This window comes from Lissotriton vulgaris, chromosome 7, assembly GCF_964263255.1.
Source record: "Lissotriton vulgaris chromosome 7, aLisVul1.2, whole genome shotgun sequence".
In the NCBI taxonomy this organism is placed as follows: domain Eukaryota; kingdom Metazoa; phylum Chordata; class Amphibia; order Caudata; family Salamandridae; genus Lissotriton; species Lissotriton vulgaris.
The window spans coordinates 904,420,210-904,432,846 of NC_141695.1; the positions used below are offsets into that span (position 1 = coordinate 904,420,210).

At 45.3% G+C, this 12,637-nt stretch overlaps 1 protein-coding gene across 2 annotated transcripts in view; it reads right to left on the minus strand.

Annotated features, from left to right (window-relative positions):
• The window catches only part of CANX (calnexin), a 468,009-nt gene that overhangs the window by 253,196 nt on the left and 202,176 nt on the right, over positions 1–12,637 (minus strand). The gene's annotated exons all lie outside the window — the stretch shown is intronic.

The window sequence follows — 12,637 nt, forward strand, 5'->3', positions numbered from 1 at the left end:
ATTGGTGCGAAGAATAAGAACATCCTTTTTGAATTGAAGGAATGGATGCACTATGGAGAGGGCTTGAAGCTCACTAACTCTTCTCGCTGAAGTAAGAGCTAAGAGGAGAGCAAGTTTCCAAGAGAGGAACTTCAAGTCCGCCTTGTGCACAGGCTCAAACTGAGGTTTCATGAGTTGAGCCAGGACAAGATTGAGTTGCCAAACTGGTGGAGGAGGTCGAACTGGAGGGTACATCCGGAACAAACCCTTCAAGAACTGCTTAACGATCCGAGAGGACCATAAGGAAGGGCCCGAAGAAGTACTTCGAAACCTTGAACTGGCTGCAAGATGGACTTTCACAAACGAATGTGCCAACCCAGATTTAGCCAATGATCGTATATATGGCAAGAGTTGGTGAGGCAGAGATTTGTAAGGATGGAGACCTTGTCTTTGACACCATAGGCAGAACCTTCTCCATTTTGGCTTGCAAGTCTTATTTGTGCTCGGTGCTCGAGCCGGTGGCAAAACGTCTCGACATTCCTGGGAAAGATTCAGATGACGGAACTCTCTGTAATCAGGTGCCACGCTGTCAAGTAGAGCGATTTCGGATCCGGATGGTAAACCTGCCCCCGATTCCTGGACAACAGGGACGGAATTGATTGTAAGCGAATTGGAGGAGCCTGGGAGAGCCGCAGGAGCTCGGTGTACCAAAATTGCCGGGGCCACGCTGGTGCAATGAGAATCATCTTGCACGGTTCTGCCTTCATCTTTTTGAGTAATCGAGGAATGAGGGGAATTGGAGGAAAAGCGTAAAAGAATGCGCTGTACCAGGCCATCGAAAGAGCGTTCCACAGGGACCCCTGATGGTGAACCTTGCTCGCTAAAACCAGCATTTGGCTTTCACTGGAGAGGCAAATAGGTCGATGGTAGGTGTCCCCCAAACCGAGAACACCCTCTCCAGAATGGACTGATTCAATTCCCATTCGTGCGTCACCTCCGTCTGTCGACTCAGGGCGTCCGCCTTGACATTGAGTGAGCCTGCCAGGTGTTCGGCTCTCAGACTGATGTGAAGTATCGCATAATCCCAGATTTTCTGAGCTTCTGTGGACAGAGTTTGTGACCTCGTTCCCCCTTGCTTGTTGACCTAGTGCATGGCCATCGTATTGTCCGTCCGGACCAGTACTGAATGATTGCGAACTCTGGGAAGGAAAGCCTGCAAGGCCAACCGAATGGCCGTCAGCTCCAAAAAATTGATATGGCACTGGCGCTGATCCGGGCTCCAGTGTCAGCTGACTTGAAGTTCGCAGAGCACCGCTCCCCAGCCTTCCAAAGAGGCATCCGTGGTTAAGATGAGGCGGGATGGAGAAATTCTGAACGTCAGACCTTGTGCGATATTTTCTTGTACCATCCACCATTCGCATGCCTTTCTCATTGTTAAAGTCACCAACACTTTGTCCTTGAATGATCCCTCTGCCTGGCGCCATTGTCTAGTTCTTCCTGCAGAGGGCGCATTCGCTGCCTGCAATGCGGTATTAATGGTATGCTGACATCGACCCTAGAAGGGACTTGTATTGACGGACTGACAGGCATTTCTTGTGGAACAAATGGTGAGCTGATACGATCAGCTTTCGTTGACGGTCCTCCGAAGGATGAGCTGTGCACTGTATGGTGTCCAAAATGGCCCCCAGAAATCGTGTGGTTTTGGAGGGTTGCAGAACTGACTTGCATCTGTTTAATTGAAGGCCTAGGTGTCTGAACAACTGAATGCAAGTCGAAACAGCCTGAGAGGTTTCCTCGAAAGATGGAGCTTTGATTAGCCAGTCGTCCAAGTAAGGGAACACCTCCAGGGAATGTGTCCTTAGAAAAGCTGCCACTGGTGCCAACACCTTGGTGAACACCCAAGGTGCAGACCAAAGGCCAAACGGAAGCACTTTTAATTGGAAACGGCTCTTGCCCACTGTGAACCGCAGATATTGTCTGTGAGCTGGGTGTATTGGAATGTGGAAATACACATCTTCTAAATCCAGGGAAGCCAAGTAGTCGCCTGGGTTCAAAAGAGGAAGAATTTCCTGGAGAGTGACCATCCTGAAAGAGAGTTTGATTAGATAAGCGTTGAGCTCTCGTAGGTCTAGAATGGGGTGCCAAGTCTGTCGTTTTCCGCACCAGGAAGAACCTGGAATAAAAACCTCTAACCCTTTGAGAGAGGTACTGGTTCTATTGCCCCCTTGAGGAACAATTGATGGGCTTCTAGATGGAGCAGTCCCAGATGTTTTGTGCGGATGGCGCCCGGAGCTCTTGTTGGAGGAAGATCTTGAAATTCCAACGTATGGCCACTCAGTACAATATTCAGGACCCACTGGTCCGATGTTATACACCTCCAGCTGTTCAGACAAAAAGATATCCTGCCCCCCACCGATGTGACTGGGAGGGAAGGAACAGCAGGTAGAGCCAGGAGGCCGCTATTGCCGCTTGCCGCCGTCACGTCCTTGACGGTTCGGACGCCCTCGCGGAGCTTGACGAGAGTAAGACGCCGATTGTCCCTGCCGCTGATGGGAGTACTGGGTCTTATAAGACTGGGACGATTGTGAAGAATATCTCTGCTAGGCGTTGCCTCTATACGAAGAGAAACCTCTGCCACGTACGCTTTTAAATGGGACCTTACGATAGTTGAGAGATCCCAGCGACTTCGCTGTGTCGGTATCTTTCCTTATGTTCTGCAGGGCATCATCAAAATGCTTACCGAAAAGCATTTCTCCATCAAATGGGAGATCCAGGATCTTATTTTGGACCTCTTGACGAAACCAGGTGGCTCTTAACCAGCCCTGGCGACGTCGCACCGCTGAATTCGCTAAGGCCCGAAAAGCAGTGGAGGCGATATCCATTGCACAGTCTATGACTTCGGAGGATGATTTTTCTCCTTCCATCAGCACTCTTGGCTTCCTCTCTTGTCGAGTCTGGCAATTGTCCCACAAACGGTGCCATGTCACACCACATCTGGCGACCGTATCTGCCCAGAATGGCGAGAGAATTAGCTGCTCTAACCAGCAAGCTGGCCATGGAAGAAAACCGCTTCCCCACATTATCCAGACGTCTACCGTCCTTGTCTGGAGGCGTAGTCAAAGGCGTCGTCTGATTCTTTGACTTGCTTTGGGCGGCCTGAGAGATGACTGAATCAGGCTTCGGCTGACCAAGAAGACAAGCTGGACTGCCTTCCGGAGCTTTATACTTTTTTTCTAGTCTGGGGAGAACGGGAATCACAGTGGCTGGATTCTGCATGATTTTCATGCCTTCCTCCCACACATGTTTGATGATCGGAATGGACTTGACAGATATCCTGTATTGCTCCTTGAAGTCATAGAGGAAGCATTCAGACTCCTCTCTCATAATCGGCAGTCCAAACCTTTTCGCCGCCCTCTTCATCAGGTGATGGAACCCTCCTATGTCCACAGGAGGGGATATAGATGTATCACGACCAGTGGCGTCCGGGTCTTGCAGCCCACTGTCACCCTGATCCAAATCTGGGTCCTGCAATGGATCAGACAAGGGATCCATTTGAACAGCCTCATCGTCCGAAGAGGTATCCTGCTGGACAGGATCGGTTGGTTCTGGATCCGGTGTTCGAGGTCGGTCCAGAGGTATAACCTGAGGTGGGAGGTGGGGCACCACCTGCGAAGGAGGCGGACCAGTAACGGACTGTGCTTGTGGCAATCCCTGAGGAGGAGGTTGCGTAGACTGCGTTGAAGGTTCCGAAGGAAACCTGTTTCTATAGTCCTGCAACATCAGCTGAAGATCAGAGAGCAGAGAGGCGGGCATGGCCACCATGTCCTGTCCTAAACCAGTGGGACGTCGCTCTTGTGAAACATAGTGCAACTGTTGGTCACCTGAATGCTCGAAATATTCCTCTATGTCAGTGTCCTGCAGTTTTACATGCAAGTCTGAGGGACTGTAGGCATCTCCATAATGGCCAAACTCATCCTCTTCTTCCTCCGACTCATCATCTAGGAGCATATTCGGTGGATGTGACGACATTCGTCGTGGAGACGTCATTTCTGGTGTAATTTTCATCCTTTTCAGTGGAAAATACATCTTTTGACCCGTCGACGGTCTCGTTGTCTGAGTCGTCGTCGACTGAGCGGCAGTCGTCGACGGTATAACCGTCTTCATCGACGGAGCAGCAGTCGTCGACGGTATAATCATCTTCGTCAACGGAGTCTTGGTCGTCGACGGGACCATAGTCGACGGGGCAGCCGTCGTCGTCGACAAAGTCTTGGTCGTCGACGGAATGATAGTCACAGAGTGGCTCAATTGGGTTGATAATAACCGATATATTGTTGCTACAAGAAACGTGGAGTACAACGTCACCAACAATTGAGGGTTTCTGTTATAATCTCAAGGCTTCCCCGTCTCACATGGGTCGACCCAGTGGGGGTTTATCTATTTGGTCCAAAATAAAATGCGGGGTGCAAACTAAATTGATCCCTACACCAGGCAATTGTTTTATGGCTATGAAGTACATTAACAGATTGAAATTGTGTATTAATTTTTATAATAATGATTTTGTTAGCCGACCAAATGGTAATTTTATGTTATTGTTTAATTTTATAGATGAAATCATGGGGGGGCAAAAGTATGGACCCTTTGATGGTATCTGCATCGGAGGGGATTTTAATGCACATATGTATCGCTATAGCCCAATATGTAAAAACGGGGAAGAACTGAAAAATCATATAGCTTCCCGTGACCTAGTTAATGTTATGGAAATTGTAGGTACAAGTGCAAACAATATAACAACCCCCACTTTTATAGGTCAGGGCTGTGCCTCTACGATAGACTAGATTTTCACATGCCCAACATTAAGTGACATAATTTTAAAAGCAGAAGTCGTCTGTTCCGCATATAGCGACCACTACCCGCTTAGAATAAATTTACACAATCCCCAGACCTCAAAGGTTGCAGTGAAGCGAGAGGTAGGGCCTCAAAATCTAGCATTATCAACGGACAGATTGAGACTAGTATGGAAGGGAGCTGATAATAAAGGAATTCTCTCCAGAGTAATTAAAAAACATCCCGAGACAGTCGAGATTTGCCTGTCTCACATAAGTCTTAGTAATGAGGTGGTTGGCGCTTTTGGAGATTTATGCGGGGCCATTAAAACTGAATCTTCCAAACCCGCTAGGCAGAATATCTCCCAGGGTCCCCGCTGGTTTGACACCTCTTGCTCCAAGGCCAATAGGGACTTGAGGGCAGCCCTTAACACCAACCCAAGGGACTCTCAACTCGTGAGAGTATTAAGATCTAAATATAAAAGTGCCCTACGAATTAGATCTGAGGCCCTAGTAATTAATCACTGGGAATCCCTCATGCGTACTGCCACATTGAAGGACACAACAGGTTTCTGGAAAGAAGTTAAGTCCTTAAGATCTTTTGGTTCTAACATCAACCCCATTAATAGTAATATAACAGGCGAGGCGTGGGTAGAGCATTTCTCCCAAATCTACGCTATATCAGCTACCCCTTTAGATACGGTCTCTCTACCCTATAGCGCTGAACCTCTGACTTTCTCATTACTTGAGGTCGAGGATGCCATTACTGATAGTGCTAGCAATAAAGCCCCAGGCCCTGACGGCCTTTCTATTGATCAGATAAAATCAGAAATTAATTTCTGGGCCCCTCTATTATGTAACCTATTTAATAACCTGAATGATAGCTCAATTCCCGAATCCTGGTCGAACAGTGTCATCGTACCTATATTTAAGAAAGGTGACAGGTCTGATCCCGCTTGTTACCGCCCGATCTCACTGATCGATAATACGTTAAAAGTCCTGGGAAGGGTAATTTTTAAACTGATAAGGGACTGGGCTGAAGATAACAACGTTCTCCATTGTAGCCAACTGGGATTTAGAAGTAAAGTAGGCACTATTGAACAATGTTTAAATTTAAATCTGATTATGGCTAAATATATCATTGTCAAAAAATCCCCTCTTTATTTAGGTTTTGTGGATTTGAGTTCTGCGTTTGATTTTGTTAACCGTTCAAGGTTGTGGTCACTTTTGCTTGATTATGGTTTGGATGACTCACTGGTGTATTTTCTTTCTTATTTACATAGGGATTTAAAAGCGCGAGTAGGAATTAATAATGATGGCGATTTATCTAACGATATCCCTATTAGCAGAGGAGTTAGACAGGGCTGCGTACTCGCCCCACTGCTTTTTATTTTATATATCAATAGGTTGAGTAGTACTCTGAGTGAGAGCATTAAGGATGTTCCAATTCTAAACGGTTCCCCCATTACTACCCTACTCTATGCGGATGACGCTGTATTAATGGGGCGTACACCGAATGCTTTACGCATTTTAATTTCTGGGTTTTGTTACCTTCATGTCCGACCTTGGTCTAAATACCAATTTAAAAAAATCTTTCATAATGAATTGCGTACCAAAAAAGTACAACATCACATCCATTAAATCTGGTAACAACACTTTAAAATGCGCCAGCACTTTCCCTTATCTAGGGTTGTTATTTTCTAACTCAGGCTCATGGCAGCAACACGCTGCCCTTGCGAGTAACATTGGCAAGTCAATTAACTCAATCTTATCCCTTCGTCAACCAAAATTGGCTGATGTTGTTACCCCCCTTCTTACCATCTATCGCACCCAATGCCGACCAACTGGGACTTATGGAGCTGAAGTATGGGGCTATTGTAAAAGCACGGCCCTCCAGGTGGAGGAAAATAGATTTTGTAGGAGGGTGCTGGGGGGAGTTCCTTGTGCCCCCACTTTGATCTGTCACAATGAACTAAGGCTGCCATATATTGTCGATTTTATTAAGTCAAGGCCTGCGCTTTTTTGGATTAAAATATGGCTAAATCTAGCAGCAACATTAACGCGCAGTATTATATCTGACTGCTTGTCTAGTGATAGATCTCATCATATACCCTGGTTAAATGCAGTGAAAAATAGTCTGCAGTGTGTGGGACAAGGATCTTTATTTAGCTCCCCTGATTCTATTGTACCCGCTCACAAGAATAGTATCAAACGGGCATTCCTAGACTTATATAATGAGGAAAGGATGAGATCAGAATCCATCAAAACAGTGGTTAGTAGATATTTGCGCACTATTGATTCAGGTATTGATAATTCAAATAATTTTATAAGATACCTGTCAATTCCTATAGGAAGATGGAATCGGAGTCTTTTATTCAGGTTTCGGGAGGGAAGCATAGTCTACTTGCTTAGCTTTCCTATTGGCTACAACAAAAAATTAGAAGAGTTGGATTGCCCCTGTTTTCAAGGCGGAAAACAAAGTTTATTACACTATTTCTTCTTTTGTGGCCACTATAAACTGTATACCTGCCAATATTTAAGACCAATCCTCCGCAAATATAATTTACGAGACTCCATTCTCGCACTGCAATTTTTGCAAATGTTGCACACTGATGAAGTCATTTATTCTGTTAGTTGTTTCATAAAAGCCTGTGTGAAATCGAGGGCAAGTATGGAACACGGCTAATGGACAGTAGTACTATGCCATCCTATGTATTTGTGTACTTTACCATTGTACTAGTTACTAAATACAGATTCCATTGTACATGTGCTTTGATTCAAACAATCCTTGTGGGAGAATACAACTGAATTTTGAAATTATGGACATCAACGGACTAATGCTCTTCCTCTATTATGCATTTTGCACTTTATATAGTATGCACTTTAAACCATACATGCTGTCTTAACCTAATTGGACAATTTGTTTTTAACCTTTTTTATGCGTGTTTTTAAGTGCTTTTAAAATGTATTTTCATTCTGTATGTACTTTTATGGATGTACTAAATCCGAATAAAGATCATTTGAATTGAATTGTCGTCAGAACCATCAGCGTCGACGTCGATGTCGTCGACGTGGTTTTTGGCGTAGACGAGCCCGTCGACAGCACCTTGCCGGAGCTCATCGTCGTCGACGTGGAAAAAGCAATCGTCGACGAACCTGGAACCTTGAATGACGATGAAGATGTCGACGTGGAGATCGCTACCGCCGACGAGCCCGTCGACAGAGCCAAGGTAACGGGAACTTTCACAGAAGGAACAGTCGTCGACGTACCGGACGTTTTCGTCGTCGACGGACGCTGTTTTTTCTCCGGTCGGTTCCAGGAGTGACAGAAGAGTGTTTGTCACTGGCCTTCTCTTTTTTGGACGGAGGAGAAGTAATTGAAACCTCTTTACTGTCCTTTGAGGTTATAGCCAATCCAGTAGCCTGTCCCTGCCTCTCCTTTTCACTTCCGTGGGGAGATTGAAGGGGACCAGCCCTCTCAGACCTATCAAATCTTGTGAGGGGCCTTAAGAGGGGGCTCAACTGAAGAAGAACCAGGGGGAGACCTACCCCTCTTCCTGGACATGAGAGGACGCCATAGACGTTGAATCCTCTTCATCTGATGAAAGCAGCTCCTTCCGAGTCTTCATCTTTTGAAGCCAGGTCAAAAGTCGACCCTCTCTGTCATGGAGAGTCTTGGTAGAGAAGGTTCTACAGATCTTGCAGTCGGTGGCCTTGTGGTCCGGGTATAAGCAATAAATACAGTTGTCATGCTTATCCTCCACAAAAAGTCGTTTTTTCCCACAAGAGGCACAGGACCTGAACAGGGCCTTCTTCTCCTTGTCAGACATCTTGAAAGTAGTTGAAAAATTTTAAGTAGTAATCCAAAAATCCAATAAGATTGTAGAAAGAAACTGAGCAGAGCTCAGTGGAGACTCCCTAACACAACGTGCGGTAGAACAATCTGAGGCTCTGAGCTCTCTCAGGAAGGTTCTAGAGGGTGAGGCTGCTCTGATTGGTCCTGGCAAAAGTTTGGTCTCTTTTACACAAAGAGAGTGATAGGATACAAAATGAGATGAGGCCTAGACCTGTTTTTCTCTTTTGTTTCTATGGTTTTTATACTACCAAGGCTTCCATTCTGACGACGGGGAATGATACAAAGCATGGGAATCTATGAAAGTTCCAATACTGGGGAAAGGGGGAGAAATCGGCCCTACGTTCGTGTAGTGACACCAGTCTTGGCCCGTGGTGAAGAAATCAGCGGTTGCCCAAGGGATAAGAGCTCCAACAATGGTTGTCAACGGGTTTTAGAAAGATCAATTATCGCTGTTGTTGAAATGAACAAAAAATGATTTGTGCTGTAGGTTTTGTTGTTGCCCTGGTGGTTCTGGCGATAATCACCTGGTTCGTTGAGAAAGTGGCTCCTGATCTACAGCTTTTTGTTGCCACTACTCTAGCGGAACACCATTACTATACACTTGCCTACCATGAGCAGAAACATCGACAATCTTATTTAAATAACACAATCATCCAGATGTTGCATCATACACACAATGCTTTAAATGCTACCAATTGTTGGGTGTGTGGAATGATACCTGCACATCAAAATAAAGGAGGAACGCCTTTTATTCCTCTACCGTTTTCCCATAATGGTTCATGTCAAGCTTGGTATGCCCTTTTGTTTGCTTCCGGAAAGCCCTCAGTAGGTGGAATTATCTTTCGGTTGAATAAAGTACGCTACCAAGATGGTTATCCTCAAGCCAAAGCGACTAAATGGGAATGGGAAGAGTACCAACCGGACAATATTTCAACACCATATGTCTTCACGAATATGAGGAACATTAAAGACAATGGACCTTTTGTAATTTCTGTGACCAGAGCTAAAGCAGAACTGTGTATAAGTAGTGCTGGAAGAATTCCAGTAGGACAGAGTGAATGTATTTTGACATTGACTATTGAAGGTGCTAATAACAGCAGTTTTAAGTCTTCACATAATATTTTGTGTGTGGTAATAAAGGATACTATCAATTACCTGTTGGGTGGTCCGGGGTATGTTACATATCATCTGTTACCACATGTGTTCTTGGCCCCCCCCATCATATTACCTGAATTTAACACCTTGGCTGCTAGGCGTTTCCCCCCCTGTGCTGAAAATTGCACTTCTCCTATATTCATGACGAGCTCAGCTCGTCATCAGCACAGCTCAACTGTGCATCATGACGAACTGAGCTCGTCATGAGCATCGAAAGGGTTAAAGTTGTATAATGAAATTTCCAAGAATAGATATAAACTAACAATAATTACAGATGAAGTTGACCAGACAGATACCACTTTGCAACAATCTGTCTATTTCAATTTGGGTTTGTTTTTCTTTGTGGGTGCTGCAATGAATAGCAAAAAGATAAGGTGATTAACTTGTGTTATGGAAGCTGTCACCAATCAAACTACTATGGTTCTTGGGAACATTACAGAGGAACTACAAATTGCAATGATTGTAGCACTCCAAAATAGGACGGTGAGACGTGATTTTGGCTGATCGAGGTGGTGCATGTCGTATCATCGGTAGCAGTTGCTGTATATTTATACCAAATCACTCGCCATCAGTACATGATGCAATCTCAAAACTGCATAAGATTGCTGCAGAAATTCACACAGACTGGTACATGGACATTTTCGAACTGGATATCGACACTATGCTATTTGGGGCTGGAAAGTACTGACTATTCTATATATACTACTGGTGATACTATTTACATGCTGTACTTGTATACAATGTATGTAAATGTAAATGTATAGGCATTTATATAGCGCACTACTTACCCGTAGGGTCCCAAGGCGCTTCGACCGCTGCGAAACCCTTCCTGGCTTCCCTGAGTGATGGTCCCTTAATGGGTATCTCCAGGGTGAGACCAGGCATCCCCGGCGGTCTGGTGGGGCCGTTAGTGAGGATGAGGCAAGCTAATGCCCAGAGTTGCCGAGTGTGATCGCTGATCAGAGTGGGCACCGAGGCGAGAGAATTATCGAGTCCGCTGACCCTGGTCCAGAAACCTGCCGCGCCGGAAATCGAACCCTGGTCCCGGGCCGTCCTCTGCTCTCGGGTCTGCCGCCTCTAACCAGTGAGCCACACTACCTGTGGTCCTATGCTTTGCTCCATGTGCATCACTGCTTGTACACCGGCCAAAAGAAATATTGCAGATATAAAAGCACAGCAAATGTTGAATAAAGAGATAGCTGAAATGATGAACACCAATGTACAGGATGTATATCTAGATTACCCCAGATAAACGAATGTCTTCAGCTAATGCTGAAAGGGTCGTCTGTTGTAATTTAGCAGCGAGTAAGTTAAGCAATAGCAGAAGACATCTTGTATTTAGAAACCATCTCGTCCGTTGTGTGGAATCCATTTTGTATTTCTGGCAGCTATGTGCTCGCCATGTGCTCTGTCCTACCTTCTTTTTAACTGCTCTTGAATCTGCCTAGAGACGAGATATATTTAGCCTCTTCTGCTCCACACATGCTCAGTTGAGCTTACAGCTGTCCTCAACTTGTAACTGTCAGGATGTGTCCACCAGAATTAGCTATCAGCCCCTCCCACTTGTTGCCAGCACACTCTGTATGACCTTGTATGTATTTGAAACCAGCATTCTGCACTTGTACCGCCTTCATTTGAGCCCTTGTGTGGGTATAAAAGGACCAAGCTCCTTCCAGTCACTGTGCTACTTCATGCATTACCGAAGGGTGCTGTGTGAATGTAGTTCCACCTCATGAGGTTTAATAAACTCTGTCTTTTCTATTCCAGTTTCTGTGCCAACTTCTTCCTATTGGTCTGAGGACTCTGTGCCGAGAAGGGCGAATCCCTTGCACTGGTAGGACTTGCTGAGGCTCACCACCACAGTCTAGGCAGAGATAAACGTGGATCCATCCCCTTAATTGCACTGCCAGACACACTGAAAACACAATGTGCACAGATTTAACTCAAAAAGGAGAAACTTTTAATCTTTTATCTACCTTGCATAAGATGTACCCGAGGAACTGCTTGTGATGCTGATGTGTCCGTATGTGCAGGATAGACATCCTTCAGATCGACCGAGGCCATGTCCCCATTTGTTGAGCCACGGTATGACATCCTGGAGTGAGGTAATTTTAAAATGTTGTGTCTATATATACCCGTGCAGTATTAGTAGGTTCAGTATTGGTCTCAGTGTCTTGATACTTCTGGTTTGGACACCAGGATCAAAGTATGCACCTTTGTTTATCTGGTCTTCGAGTACTCCTTATGGCCTGTTTTTGCAAAACTGCTTGTACTTCCTGTTGGAACCAAGATCGTTCTTTGGGGTTGAGTGTTCATTTTCAGTGGCACCATTGGAGGCCTTTGTGTCAGTTTAATGCAATATCCGTGTCATACACGGTTTAGTATCTATCTGTACAAGGTGATTCACTCCCATTTCCATTCTGAGATTCACCAACTTTACAGATCTCCACATTGCTACAGTAACCAACAGCCAACTGGACCACTCAAACCTATACATTCAAGAAGACCTCAACATATGGTTTCACACAAAGCTTGAACAATCTATCTCAAAGACTTCAACCTACAACTAATAGTTTATGGCCCAACACATTGTGCAGTACACACGATAGATGTTATACCTGCACCCATAGGACAAGCCACAGTTACAGACCACCTCCACGTCAGCTGGAGCGACCACAACATCCTCACAATCAAAATCCGCGCACCTATCATTAACAGTTTGAGGACAACAAAAACACTTGCAAAGACAATAGAAAGAAACTAGACATCCAGCAACTTTATACCCACCTTGAAAAACTCAGAAAACGTGACCGAAAGAGACATA